Below are 15,262 nucleotides of genomic sequence, written 5' to 3' on the forward strand. Positions count from 1 at the left end.
ACAATGTAGTCATCGACATAACGAAAAACTCTGATTACAGAAGCCTGCAAGACCGGTTGGAGCGCCCGATCAACTCTACTTAGAAAAATATCACTTAAAACCGGTGCCACCCTAGACCCTATACAAACACCCTTCCTCTGCAGGTACACCTCACCTTGGAAAAAAATGAATAAAGACCCCAGGTAAAAGAACAAAAGTTCCGTGAAAGATTCAACTGACATACCACTTAAACCTATGAAGGCAGGTTCATCATTGTGATACGTAATGCATTCTTTCACTGCGGTCAAAAGGTGATTATGGGGTAGAGAATAAAAAAGGTCCTCTACGTCAATGCTCACAGCGTCACAATCAACGGGGTTGTCATCACGTAGGAACTGGACAATCGTTTCCGAGTTAGGTGCAATGTACGGGTCGTCTATATATAGAGACGTTAAGCATGTTTGCAAGAAACCAGACACACAATACTGCCACGTGTCGCGTTCCGTGATTATTGCGCGAAAAGGCATCCCAATCTTATGCGTTTTTGCAGTGTAAAATACTTCAAGCTGCAATTTATCCGCCTTTTTTACAGACTGCGCAAGTTTCTGCAGGTTCATATCGAGCAACAAGGCTACAGCTTGTTTTTTCCTTTCCGCTGGCTTGACTGACGTGGTCCGGAAATTCTTTTGCACAGCTTGTAATGCCTTCTCGCAATACATGCCTTCCGGCAGAACAACGAACTGACCTTCTTTGTCAGAAACAAGTAATCTAAGTTCGTTGTTAGCTATAAAATCAACCATTCCTTTCCAGTTGAAAGTCGGCCCTATAGGCCTGCCTGGCGGCACACCCATAGCATCCATGCAGTCTCCAATACAACGTTGTTTTTCACACTCCGGTACATGGCGGGAAATATCGTGCACCAGACTGACCTTTTCAACATTCGACAGACGAGGCTCGAAAGCAAACTTGGGACCTAGCTCAAGAACCTGCCTGTGTTGAGCTAGGTCCCAAGTTTGCTTTCGAGCCTCGTCTGTCGAATGTTGAAAAGGTCAGTCTGGTGCACGATATTTCCCGCCATGTACCGGAGTGTGAAAAACAACGTTGTATTGGAGACTGCATGGATGCTATGGGTGTGCCGCCAGGCAGGCCTATAGGGCCGACTTTCAACTGGAAAGGAATGGTTGATTTTATAGCTAACAACGAACTTAGATTACTTGTTTCTGACAAAGAAGGTCAGTTCGTTGTTCTGCCGGAAGGCATGTATTGCGAGAAGGCATTACAAGCTGTGCAAAAGAATTTCCGGACCACGTCAGTCAAGCCAGCGGAAAGGAAAAAACAAGCTGTAGCCTTGTTGCTCGATATGAACCTGCAGAAACTTGCGCAGTCTGTAAAAAAGGCGGATAAATTGCAGCTTGAAGTATTTTACACTGCAAAAACGCATAAGATTGGGATGCCTTTTCGCGCAATAATCACGGAACGCGACACGTGGCAGTATTGTGTGTCTGGTTTCTTGCAAACATGCTTAACGTCTCTATATATAGACGACCCGTACATTGCACCTAACTCGGAAACGATTGTCCAGTTCCTACGTGATGACAACCCCGTTGATTGTGACGCTGTGAGCATTGACGTAGAGGACCTTTTTTATTCTCTACCCCATAATCACCTTTTGACCGCAGTGAAAGAATGCATTACGTATCACAATGATGAACCTGCCTTCATAGGTTTAAGTGGTATGTCAGTTGAATCTTTCACGGAACTTTTGTTCTTTTACCTGGGGTCTTTATTCATTTTTTTCCAAGGTGAGGTGTACCTGCAGAGGAAGGGTGTTTGTATAGGGTCTAGGGTGGCACCGGTTTTAAGTGATATTTTTCTAAGTAGAGTTGATCGGGCGCTCCAACCGGTCTTGCAGGCTTCTGTAATCAGAGTTTTTCGTTATGTCGATGACTACATTGTGTTTTTCCGTAAGGGAACTGAAGATATGTCGGCAGGTATTCTAAAGAGGTTTGAGCAGTGTGGTCTTGGCCTGAAGTTTACTTCAGAATACCTAAAGGACCAGTGTATCCAATTTTTGGATCTGCAGCTGCAGTTCTCGCCCACCCATGTGTGTTGGTGCTATGCCCCTAGGTCCGTAAAACCTGTGCTGAACTACAAATCCGGCCATACGAAACTGGTTAAAAATGCCATTGCACTCTCATGTTTTAGCTCTGCACTGAAGAAATCCTGCACTCATTTAGTCGGTAACAGTTTTTCTGGGCAGGTGCAAAAACTGAGACAGGCAGGATATCCACGGGACTTATTGGTAAAGGTCTGCGAGAAGTTGATTAAGAAGTATAAAGGAGGTCCAGGTAATGGTTGTGACCTGGATGAGAAGGCGCAGCATAAAAATTTTGCTGTTCTTCCTTATATTCATGGTTTTACCCACCGCCTGAAAAAGGTTGCATCAAGATATGATGTCCAAGTGGTTATTTCTGCCAGGAACAAGTTATCCACTTTATGTGCCAAAGTAGATAGACGAGTCGCGAATCAGCGAAATGTCCAGCAACACACATGCAATGTTAGTCATATTCATAATTATGTATCTTGCATCACCGGTGTTGTCTACTCCATACCCTTGTCATGCGGTCGTGTGTACGTGGGACAAACAGGTCGCTGTCTAAATGTTAGACTTCGAGAACATTTTAATTCTTTAAAAGGCCACTCCGGCCTTCATCTGGCAGCCCACTGTAAGAAATGCGGCTGCGCTCCGCTGTTCGGTGATACTTCTGTGTTGTTCCGGCATAAGAACCAAAGAGTGCGCGAACTTATTGAGGCTGCGCATATTCACAAGAAATCTGTGTCTTGTGTTAGTGTTCCCTCTGTGGCCATACATGATAAGGAGTTAAGCTATCTTGGTTTTGTATGACGGGTGTGCTATGCTTGATGTGCCTAAGTTTGGTGATTTGGTCCCTCGTGTTTTTTCTCCTCCCCCTTTGCCCCCTCTTGCTTTTTTCTGCCTATTATATATATTGCCTCGTTCTTGCAATAAAGCGTCAGTTGATAGTCTGCGCTTGTCTGTCCTTTTTCTCTCCTTCTTGTTTCCGTCAGTTTTTTGCGCAGTTACATACCTTATGGATCAGTACCAACTAGCCCAACTTACCATTCTTCCGGTGTTGAGAGTGGTGCACGACTGTCTCCGTGGCACAATTGGCTAGCGCGATTGGCTGTTAACCGAAAGGTTGGAGGTTCGAGCCCACCCGAAGGTGGTGCGGCGCTTTTTTCTTTTGGCTGATAGCTCTGAAGAAATGTTCTGACGGTGGTGAGAGTAGAGCATGCATGTCTCCTTGGCGCAATCGGCTAGCACGTTCGGCAGTTAACCGAAAGGTTGGAGGTTCGAGCTCTCCCGGGAGTGGTGTGTTGCTTTTTTTTGCGCTGATAGCTTTGAAGATATGTTCTGATGGTGGTGGAAGTTGAGCACGACTATCTCCGTGGCGCAATTGGCTAGCGCGATCGGCTGTTAACCGAATAGTTGGAGGTTCAAGCCCACCCGGTGGTGGTGCGGTGCTTTTTTTCCTTTGGGCTGATAGCTTTGAAGATATGTTGTGATGGTGGTGAGAGTGGAGCACGACTGTCTCCGTGGGACAATTGGCTAGCGCTATGGGCTGTTAACTGAAAGGTTGGAGGTTCGAGCTCTTCCGGGAGTGGTGTGTTGCTTTTTTCTTTGCGCTGATAGCTTTGAAGATATGTTCTGATGGTGGTGGGAGTGGAGCACGACTGTCTGCGTGGCGCAATTGGCTAGCGCGTTCGGCTGTTAACCGAAAGGTTGGAGGTTCGAGCCCTCCCGGGAGTGGTGTGTTGCTTTTTTTCTTTGCCCTTATAGCTTTGAAGATATGTTCTGATGGTGGTGAGAGTGGAGCACGACTGTCTCCGTGGCGCAATTGGCTGGCGCGATCGGCTGTTAACCGAAAGGTTGGAGGTTCGAGCCCACTCGGTGGTGGTGCGGCGCTTTTTTTTTCTTTGGGCTGATAGCCTTTAAGATATGTTCTGATGTTGGTGAGAGTGGAGCAGGACTGTCTCCGTGGCGGAATTGGCTATCGAGATCGGCTGTTAACCGAAAGGTTCGAGGTTCAAGCCCTCCCGGGAGTGGTGTGTGGCTTTTTTCTTTGCGCTGATAGCTTTGAAGATATGTTCTGTTGGTGGTGAGAGTGGAGCACGACTCTCTCCGTTGCACAATTGGCTAGCGCGATCGGGTGTTAACCAAATGGTTGGAGGTTTGAGCCCACCCGGTGGTGGTGCGGCGCTTTTTTTTCTTTGGGCTGATAGCTCTGAAGAATTGTTTTGACGGTGGTGAGAGTGGAGCATGACTGTCTCCTTGGCGCAATTGGCTAGCGCGATCGGCTGTTAACCGAAAGGTTGGAGGTTCGAGCCCTACCGGGAGTGGTGCGTTGCTTTTTTCTTTGCGCTGATAGCTTTGAAGATATGTTCTGATGGTGGTGAGAGTGGAGCACGACTCTCTCCTTGGCGCAATTGGCTAGCACGTTCGGCAGACAACCGAAAGGTTGGAGGTTCGAGCCCACTCGGTGGTGGTGCGGCGCTTTTTTTTCTTTGGGCTGATACCTTTGAAGATATGTTCTGATGGTGGTGAGAGTGGAGCAGGACTGTCTCCGTGGCGCAAATGGCTAGCGAGATCGGCTGTTAACCGAAAGGTTCGAGGTTCAAGCCCTCCCGGGAGTGGTGTGTTGCTTTTTTTTCTTTGGGCTGATAGCTCTGAAGAAATGTTCTGACGGTGGTGAGAGTGGAGCACGACTCTCTCCGTGGCGCAATTGGCTAGCGCGATGGGCTGTTAACTGAAAGGTTGGAGGTTCGAGCCCACCCAGTAATGGTATGTTGCTTTTTTTTTCTTTGGGCTGGTAGCTTTAAAGATATGTTCTGATGGTAGTGAGAGTGGAGCAGGACTGTCTCCATGGCGCAATTGGCTAGCGCGATCGGCTGTTAACCGAAAGTTTGGAGGTTCGAGCCCACCTGGTGGTGGTGCGACGCTTTTTTTTCTTTGGGCTGTTAGCTCTGAAGAAATGTTCTGACGGTGGTGAGAGTGGAGCACGACTGTCTCCGTGGCACAATTGGCTAGCGCGATTGGCTGTTAACCGAAAGGTTGGAGGTTCGAGCCCACCCGATGGTGGTGCGGCGCTTTTTTTCTTTTGGCTCATAGCTCTGAAGAAATGTTCTGACGGTGGTGAGAGTGGAGCACGACTGTCTCCTTGGCGCAATTGGCTAGCACGTTCGGCAGACAACCGAAAGGTTGGAGGTTCGAGCCCACTCGGTGGTGGTGCGGCGCTTTTTTTTCTTTGGGCTGATACCTTTGAAGATATGTTCTGATGGTGGTGAGAGTGGAGCAGGACTGTCTCCGTGGCGCAAATGGCTAGCGAGATCGGCTGTTAACCGAAAGGTTCGAGGTTCAAGCCCTCCCGGGAGTGGTGTGTTGCTTTTTTTTCTTTGGGCTGATAGCTCTGAAGAAATGTTCTGACGGTGGTGAGAGTGGAGCACGACTGTCTCCGTGGCACAATTGGCTAGCGCGATTGGCTGTTAACCGAAAGGTTGGAGGTTCGAGCCCACCCGAAGGTGGTGCGGCGCTTCTTTTTCTCTGGGCTGATAGCTCTGAAGAAATGTTCTGACGGTGGTTAGAGAGGAGCAGGACTGTCTCCGTGGCGCAATTGGCTAGCGCGATCCGCTGTTAACCAAAAGGCTGGAGGTTCGAGCTCTCCCGGGAGTGGTGTGTTGCTTTTTTTTGCACTGATAGCTTTGAATATATGTTCTGATGGTGGTGGGAGTGGAGCACGACTGTCTCCGTGGCGCAATCGGCTAGCTCGATCGGCTGTTAACCGAAAGGTTGAAGGTTCGAGCCCACTCGGTGGTGGTGCGGCGCTTTTTTTTCTTTGGGCTGATAGCTCTGAAGAAATGTTGTGACGGGGGGGAGAGTGGAGCACGACTGTCTCCGTGGCGCAATTGGCTGGCGCGATCGGCTGTTAACCGAAAGGTTGGAGGTTCGAGCCCACTCGGTGGTGGTGCGGCGCTTTTTTTTCTTTGGGCTGATAGCTTTGAAGATATGTTGTGATGGTGGTGAGAGTGGAGCACGACTGTCTCCGTGGCGCAATTGGCTAGCGCTATGGGCTGTTAACTGAAAGGTTGGAGGTTCGAGCTCTCCCGGGAGTGGTGTGTTGCTTTTTTTTTTGCGCTGATAGCTTTGAAGATATTGTTACGGAGCTCGCAAACACACGGAAGAGAGGAATGAGCGTATTTCCTATATTTACATGCCAAAGTGACGCTTCAGAGCTGCCAGTCTCTCGCGCGGCGAGTCCACTTCTTTTTCATCGAACTGTTGTCCACGACGGTAGAGCCATGCCCACTGCCTCGTAATATCACCCCCGGCGAACAAAGCGCCGTCACGGCGCCCCTAAGTCAATCAGGACTGGCAGTATAGTAGGGCTTTAGGCGCGACACATGAACAACATCAGTAGATGGTGTAGCAGAGGATGAGTGCGGTTGAACGGGAGTGATGAGGTAGTCGACGTCGGTGACCTTGTGGAGAACTTTGTAGGGTCCTGTGTATCGTGGGAGGAGCTTCTCGCACAAACCTTCACGTCGATACGGCGTCCAGAGTAGGACAAGAGAGTCATCAGGGTAGTCAACGTCGCGGTGCGAGTCATCGTAGCGGACTTTTTGTGCGGCCTGAGAAGCACTGAGCCGAGTGTGCGCGATTTGGCGAGCGACGCGGGCTCGAGAAGCAGCGTCCTGCGCATACACCGTTGGTTGGATAGTAGCAGAAGGAAGGAGTGTGTCGAATGGCAACGCAGGGTTGCAGCCGTACAAAAGAAAGAATGGAGAGTAGCCGGCGGTGTCATGTCTTGACGAATTATATGCAAATGTAACGTAGGGGAGCATTGCGTCCCAGTCACGGTGGTCAGCAGAGACGTACATAGACAACATGTCTGTAAGAGTTCGGTTGAGACGCTCCGTGAGACCGTTAGTCTGGGGATGGTAGGCAGTAGTAAGGTGATGTTCGGTAGAGCAGCTCCGGAGGATTTCGTCGATAACTTTTGCGAGGAAGCAGCGGCCCCGATCCGTCAAAAGCTGGCGCGGAGCTCCATGCCGCAGAATGACGTCATTTAGGAGAAAGTCTGCGACGTCTGTAGCGCAGCTAGTTGGCAATGCACGAGTTATCGCGTATCTGGTCGCATAGTCGGTTGCGACAGCGATCCACTTGTTGCCTGACACGGACGTCGGGAAAGGTCCGAGCAAGTCGAGGCCGATGCGGAAGAATGGTTCCGGGGGAATGTCGATAGGTTGGAGCAGGCCAGCCGGACGGAGAGCAGGACGTTTCCGACGCTGGCAGCGCTCGCAAGCAGCGACATAACGGCGCACAAATTTATACATGCCAGGCCAAAAGAACCGTTGCCGCACGCGGTGATAGGTGCGTGAAAAACCCAGGTGTCCCGCCGTCGGTGCGTCATGCAGATGTTGAAGAATAGTGGCACGCATGTGTTGGGGAATAACTAACAAATATTCCGGGCCATCAGACTTCATGTTGCGACGATACAGAATGTCGTTGCGAAGGACATATTGACGGAGAGAAGGGTCGGAATGTCCTGAAGATACTCGCTGAATGACCTTCTTGAGGGTTGCGTCCCGGCGCTGCTCTGTGCCGATGTCGTGCAAATCAGATATGGCGAGCACACAAGAATCGCCTTCATGGACAGCGAGGCTAGCAGGGTCCACCGGATAACGCGAGAGACAATCAGCATCTTGGTGCAACCTGCCCGACTTATAAATTACGTCGAAGTTATACTCCTGGAGACGTAGAGCCCAGCGACCTAGGCGACCAGTTGGGTCCTTGAGCGACGACAGCCAACACAGAGCGTGGTGGTCCGTAATAACTGAAAACTCGCGGCCATACAAGTAGGGGCGAAATTTCGCTACAGCCCAGACCAACGCAAGACACTCGCGCTCTGTTATCGAATAGTTTCGCTCAGATGTGGAGAGAAGGCGGCTGGCATACGCAATAACACGCGTTTGGCCTCCCTGGTGTTAAGCGAGGACGGCGCCGATTCCGTGAGCACTGGCGTCTGTGCGTACTTCAGTCGTCGCAGACGGGTCAAAGTGAGCCAGTATTGGTGGTGAAATGAGCAGGTCGATCAGCGTGGAAAACGCAGCTGCTTGGTCTTGGCCCCACGAGAAGGGCACGTTCTTTTTGAGAAGATCAGTTAGTGGTCGTGCAATTGTAGCGAAATCGCGTATAAAGCGGCGGAAGTACGAGCATAAGCCCACAAAACTCCGAACATCTTTGGTTGAAGAAGGCAGAGGGAAATTCTTGACAGCGCTAATCTTGTCAGGGTCAGGTCGGACGCCAGCAGCACTTACAAGATGACCAAGGATCGTGATTTGTTGTCGGCCGAAATTGCACTTTTTCGAGTTCAGCTGGAGTCCTGCTCGACGAAAAACGGCTAAAATGGTCGACAAACGAGTTAAGTGAGTTTCAAATGTTGGGGAAAAAACAATCACATCGTCGAGGTAGCAAAGACAGATGGACCATTTATAACCACGAAGAAGAGAGTCCATCATGCGTTCGAACGTTGCCGGGGCGTTGCACAGCCCAAAAGGCATAACCTTGAACTGATAAAGGCCGTCCGGTGTGATGAAGGCAGTCTTTTCTCGGTCTAAGTCGTCGACAGAAATTTGCCAGTAGCCCGAACGCAGATCAATAGATGAGAAGTATCGCGCGCCATGAAGGCAATCAAGGGCGTCGTCGATTCGTGGCAGCGGATATACGTCTTTGCGGGTTATCTTGTTCAAGGCACGGTAGTCAACGCAAAATCTCCAGCTGCCATCCTTCTTTTTCACTAAAACAACAGGTGACGCCCATGGACTTGAAGAGGCCTCTATGACTCCTTTGGAGAGCATTTTCTCGACTTCTCGTTGTATGACCTGGCGTTCGGACTGGGAAACACGATACGGTCGCCGTCTAACAGGATTAGCATCGCCGGTATGTATTTGATGACGCACGAAGGACGTTTGCCCTAAAGGGCGGTCATCGAAGTCGAAAATATCTCGGTAGGTAGTCAGAACGTGGTGAAGTTGCGCCAACTGACAGGGCAGAAGATCAGGGGCGATCATCATCGTGATTTCGTCGCTAGGTGCGTTTGCTCGGCTGGCTGCAGTAGGGGACGAACAGTCTTCAGGGTCCAATGCCACGATGCTACATGCATCAAGTGGGGAAACGTGGGCTAACGAAATGCCTTGCGGGAGAACTTGGGTCGAACTACTGAAGTTAAGCAGCGGAAGCTGAACGTAGTTGTCCACAATAGTCACGATTGTATGCGGCACAGCAACACTTCGAGCCAAGAGCACATCCACCAATGGAGACACTATGTAGTCACCGTCAGGAAGAGCTGGTGATATCGTTAAGGCAACACACGTGGTGGCTTGCGGTGACAGCCGAACATAATCAACAGCGCACAAGCGGTGTGACGGTGAGGACGGCACAGGTCCAAGTCGAGGCAGTTCAAGTTGAAGAACGCCGGTTGCACAGTCGATGAGAGCAGCATGGGTGGACAAGAAATCTAAACCAAGAATTAGGTCATTTGGGCACTGCTCAATAACTGCAAAGAGAACAGATGTGGGGTGATCGGCGATAGTGATGCGTGCTGTGCACATTCCTGTGATGGCAAGACTTCTTCCGTCGGCGACACGAATAACGCCAGGGGCAGCCGGTGTGAGCACTTTCTTCAGGCGGCGACGAAGTCGGGCACTCATCACAGAAATATGCGCCCCAGTGTCAACAAGTGCAGAAACAGTCAGGCCGTCAACGTCGACGTCGATAAAATTTCGTCGTGTCGGCAGTACAAGGAGAGGATTTGAGGTCGGTACCGAGGATGCAGCTTCACCTCCAAGAGCTGCACCGCTTAGTTTCCCTGGTGAGAATTGAGCGGGGAGGTCGGGCGTCGTCGTAGAGGAGAAGGGGACGACGGTCGACGTCCTGGCGGCGAACGAGACTGGTGACGTCGAGGCGACGGTGAGCGGCTGTGCTGCGTATCAGGGGCATCGCAGGCGTAGGAATCGACGGGCAGAGGCCGGCGGTAGTTGTCGGCGATCGGCTCAGGAGGTTGGAAACGACGGTAGCTATCGGTGCGGCGAGCAGTGTTATACTGGTTTCGGGACGAAGACCAATGGTTGTGGCAATACCGTGCGACGTGACCTATGCGGCGGCAGTTAAAGCAGATCGGCCGATCATCCGCAGTTCTCCATTCGGCCGGATTGCGAGAGCGTGGATAAGACCTTTCTTGGGGTGGTGACCTGGGGCGAGGCGGCGACCTTGAACGGAAGCCAATTGGTCGAGACTGAGCAACGGCGCAGACATCGAAGCCCAAATTGCTCAGTTCTTCCCGCACAATCGACTGTACCAAGCAAACCTGAGGTACTTGCAAATCGACGTGGCCGTTGGCGGGAAGAGTAGGTGTAATTGCTTCGATTTCCCGCCGGACAATTCGCGTAATTTCAGACGCTGGTGAAGACTGCCGATGGGAGGACAGTCCATCTTCGCAGGAGGACGTCGCTGCGGTGTTCGGCAGTCGAGTAAATGATCTTGAAATCCGCCTGCTTTTGGCCAGTTCAAAACGCCGGCATTCCTCAATAATTTCGTCGACGGTCGCACAGTTCCGGCACATTAGCAGGTTGAACGCGTCGTCCGCTATGCCCTTGAGGACGTGGCCAACCTTGTCAGACTCCGACATGTCGTTGTCAACTTTACGACATAGAGCCAGCACGTCCTGTATATATGAGATATACGGCTCTGTGGACGTCTGAGCACGTATAGACAACTCCTTCTTTGCAGCCGCCTTTCGACCGATGGGCTTCCCAAATAAGTCGCGAAGCTTTTCCTTGAAGGTGTCCCAACTGCCGATCTCCTCCTCATGGTTCTCGTACCAGACTTTGGCCGTGCCTTTCAGGTAAAACAGCACATTGGCCAGCATAAGAGTCGGATCATACCGGTTGAGAGCACTGGTGCGTTCGTAGTCGGCTATCCAGTCGTCGACATCAACTTGGTCCGTACCGCAGAACGTTCCAGGATGCTTCGGATGCGTCAGCACGTACGTGGGTGGGGGTGGGGCCAGTGGAGGCGTTGCCGTGGATGGTGCGGGCGTCGCCGAAGCCGATGGAGAGGTGGCCGTGGGATCAGTCCCGTGTTCCATCACGGAAACTCCGATTTGACGACCACTGCGGAGCTCCGTTGTATGGCGCTTCGTTACCCAGCACTCCCACCAATTTGTTACGGAGCTCGCAAACACACGGAAGAGAGGAATGAGCGTATTTCCTATATTTACATGCCAAAGTGACGCTTCAGAGCTGCCAGTCTCTCGCGCGGCGAGTCCACTTCTTTTTCATCGAACTGTTGTCCACGACGGTAGAGCCATGCCCACTGCCTCGTAATAATATGTTCTGATGGTGGTGAGAGTGGAGCACGACTCTCTCCGTTGCGCAATTGGCTAGCGCGATGGGCTGTTAACTGAAAGGTTGGAGGTTCGAGCCCACCCAGTAATGGTATGTTGCTTTTTTTTTCTTTGGGCTGATAGCTTTAAAGATATGTTCTGATGGTAGTGAGAGTGGAGCAGGACTGTCTCCATGGCGCAATTGGCTAGCGCGATCGGCTGTTAACCGAAAGTTTGGAGGTTAGAGCCCACCTGGTGGTGGTGCGACGCTTTTTTTTCTTTGGGCTGTTAGCTCTGAAGAAATGTTCTGACGGTGGTGAGAGTGGAGCACGACTGTCTCCGTGGCACAATTGGCTAGCGCGATTGGCTGTTAACCGAAAGGTTGGAGGTTCGAGCCCACCCGATGGTGGTGCGGCGCTTTTTTTCTTTTGGCTCATAGCTCTGAAGAAATGTTCTGACGGTGGTGAGAGTGGAGCACGACTGTCTCCTTGGCGCAATTGGCTAGCACGTTCGGCAGACAACCGAAAGGTTGGAGGTTCGAGCCCACTCGGTGGTGGTGCGGCGCTTTTTTTTCTTTGGGCTGATACCTTTGAAGATATGTTCTGATGGTGGTGAGAGTGGAGCAGGACTGTCTCCGTGGCGCAAATGGCTAGCGAGATCGGCTGTTAACCGAAAGGTTCGAGGTTCAAGCCCTCCCGGGAGTGGTGTGTTGCTTTTTTTTCTTTGGGCTGATAGCTCTGAAGAAATGTTCTGACGGTGGTGAGAGTGGAGCACGACTGTCTCCGTGGCACAATTGGCTAGCGCGATTGGCTGTTAACCGAAAGATTGGAGGTTCGAGCCCACCCGAAGGTCGTGCGGCGCTTCTTTTTCTCTGGGCTGATAGCTCTGAAGAAATGTTCTGACGGTGGTTAGAGTGGAGCAGGACTGTCTCCGTGGCGCAATTGGCTAGCGCGATCCGCTGTTAACCAAAAGGCTGGAGGTTCGAGCTCTCCCGGGAGTGGTGTGTTGCTTTTTTTGCGCTGATAGCTTTGAATATATGTTCTGATGGTGGTGGGAGTGGAGCACGACTGTCTCCGTGGCGCAATCGGCTAGCTCGATCGGCTGTTAACCGAAAGGTTGAAGGTTCGAGCCCACTCGGTGGTGGTGCGGCTCTTTTTTTTCTTTGGGCTGATAGCTCTGAAGAAATGTTGTGACGGGGGGGAGAGTGGAGCACGACTGTCTCCGTGGCGCAATTGGCTGGCGCGATCGGCTGTTAACCGAAAGGTTGGAGGTTCGAGCCCACTCGGTGGTGGTGCGGCGCTTTTTTTTCTTTGGGCTGATAGCTTTGAAGATATGTTGTGATGGTGGTGAGAGTGGAGCAGGACTGTCTCCGTGGCGCAATTGGCTAGCGAGATCGGCTGTTAACCGACAGGTTCGAGGTTCAAGCCCTCCCGGGAGTGGTGTGTTGCTTTTTTCTTTGCGCTGATAGCTTTGAAGATATGTTCTGATGGTGGTGGGAGTGGAGCACGACTGTCTCCATGGCACAATCGGCTAGCGCGATCAGCTGTTAACCGAAAGGTTGGAGGTTCGAGCCCACTCGGTGGTGGTGCAGCGCTTTTTTTTCTTTGGGCTGATAGCTCTGAAGAAATGTTCTGACGGTGTTGAGAGTGGTGCACGACTGTCTCCGTGGCACAATTGGCTAGCGCGATTGGCTGTTAACCGAAAGGTTGGAGGTTCGAGCCCACCCGAAGGTGGTGCGGTGCTTTTTTCTTTTGGCTGATAGCTCTGAAGAAATGTTCTGACGGTGGTGAGAGTAGAGCATGCATGTCTCCTTGGCGCAATCGGCTAGCACGTTCGGCAGTTAACCGAAAGGTTGGAGGTTCGAGCTCTCCCGGGAGTGGTGTGTTGCTTTTTTTTGCGCTGATAGCTTTGAAGATATGTTCTGATGGTGGTGGAAGTTGAGCACGACTATCTCCGTGGCGCAATTGGCTAGCGCGATCGGCTGTTAACCGAATAGTTGGAGGTTCAAGCCCACCCGGTGGTGGTGCGGTGCTTTTTTTCCTTTGGGCTGATAGCTTTGAAGATATGTTGTGATGGTGGTGAGAGTGGAGCACGACTGTCTCCGTGGGACAATTGGCTAGCGCTATGGGCTGTTAACTGAAAGGTTGGAGGTTCGAGCTCTTCCGGGAGTGGTGTGTTGCTTTTTTCTTTGCGCTGATAGCTTTGAAGATATGTTCTGATGGTGGTGGGAGTGGAGCACGACTGTCTGCGTGGCGCAATTGGCTAGCGCGTTCGGCTGTTAACCGAAAGGTTGGAGGTTCGAGCCCTCCCGGGAGTGGTGTGTTGCTTTTTTTCTTTGCCCTTATAGCTTTGAAGATATGTTCTGATGGTGGTGAGAGTGGAGCACGACTGTCTCCGTGGCGCAATTGGCTGGCGCGATCGGCTGTTAACCGAAAGGTTGGAGGTTCGAGCCCACTCGGTGGTGGTGCGGCGCTTTTTTTTTCTTTGGGCTGATAGCCTTTAAGATATGTTCTGATGTTGGTGAGAGTGGAGCAGGACTGTCTCCGTGGCGGAATTGGCTAGCGAGATCGGCTGTTAACCGAAAGGTTCGAGGTTCAAGCCCTCCCGGGAGTGGTGTGTGGCTTTTTTCTTTGCGCTGATAGCTTTGAAGATATGTTCTGTTGGTGGTGAGAGTGGAGCACGACTCTCTCCGTTGCACAATTGGCTAGCGCGATCGGGTGTTAACCAAATGGTTGGAGGTTTGAGCCCACCCGGTGGTGGTGCGGCGCTTTTTTTTCTTTGGGCTGATAGCTCTGAAGAATTGTTTTGACGGTGGTGAGAGTGGAGCATGACTGTCTCCTTGGCGCAATTGGCTAGCGCGATCGGCTGTTAACCGAAAGGTTGGAGGTTCGAGCCCTACCGGGAGTGGTGCGTTGCTTTTTTCTTTGCGCTGATAGCTTTGAAGATATGTTCTGATGGTGGTGAGAGTGGAGCACGACTCTCTCCGTGGCGCAATTGGCTAGCGCGATGGGCTGTTAACTGAAAGGTTGGAGGTTCGAGCCCACCCAGTAATGGTATGTTGCTTTTTTTTTCTTTGGGCTGATAGCTTTAAAGATATGTTCTGATGGTGGTGAGAGTGGAGCAGGACTGTCTCCATGGCGCAATTGGCTAGCGCGATCGGCTGTTAACCGAAAGTTTGGAGGTTCGAGCCCACCTGGTGGTGGTGCGGCGCTTTTTTTTCTTTGGGCTGTTAGCTCTGAAGAAATGTTCTGACGGTGGTGAGAGTGGAGCACGACTGTCTCCGTGGCACAATTGGCTAGCGCGATTGGCTGTTAACCAAAAGGTTGGAGGTTCGAGCCCACCCGATGGTGGTGCGGCGCTTTTTTTCTTTTGGCTCATAGCTCTGAAGAAATGTTCTGACGGTGGTGAGAGTGGAGCACGACTGTCTCCTTGGCGCAATTGGCTAGCACGTTCGGCAGATAACCGAAAGGTTGGAGGTTCGAGCCCACTCGGTGGTGGTGCGTTGCTTTTTTCTTTGCACTGATAGCTTTGAAGATATGTTCTGATGGTGGTGAGAGTGGAGCACGACTCTCTCCGTGGCGCAATTGGCTAGCGCGATGGGCTGTTAACTGAAAGGTTGGAGGTTCGAGCCCACCCAGTAATGGTATGTTGCTTTTTTTTTCTTTGGGCTGATAGCTTTAAAGATATGTTCTGATGGTAGTGAGAGTGGAGCAGGACTGTCTCCATGGCGCAATTGGCTAGCGCGATCGGCTGTTAACCGAAAGTTTGGAGGTTCGAGCCCACCTGGTGGTGGTGCGACGCTTTTTTTTCTTTGGGCTGTTAGC

At 51.4% G+C, this 15,262-nt stretch overlaps 2 non-coding genes across 2 annotated transcripts; both read left to right on the forward strand.

Moving 5' to 3' along the window:
- Nucleotides 1–3,738: 3,738 nt before the first annotated feature.
- TRNAN-GUU (transfer RNA asparagine (anticodon GUU)) lies at nt 3,739–3,808 on the forward strand. Its single transcript has one exon. It is a non-coding gene; the product is annotated as a tRNA-Asn (tRNA).
- Nucleotides 3,809–13,685: 9,877 nt separating this feature from the next.
- TRNAN-GUU (transfer RNA asparagine (anticodon GUU)) lies at nt 13,686–13,755 on the forward strand. The gene has a single exon. It is a non-coding gene; the product is annotated as a tRNA-Asn (tRNA).
- Nucleotides 13,756–15,262: the final 1,507 nt, after the last annotated feature.

The sequence above is a fragment of the Rhipicephalus microplus genome, unplaced genomic scaffold (genome assembly GCF_043290135.1).
Source record: "Rhipicephalus microplus isolate Deutch F79 unplaced genomic scaffold, USDA_Rmic scaffold_71, whole genome shotgun sequence".
Classification (NCBI taxonomy): domain Eukaryota; kingdom Metazoa; phylum Arthropoda; class Arachnida; order Ixodida; family Ixodidae; genus Rhipicephalus; species Rhipicephalus microplus.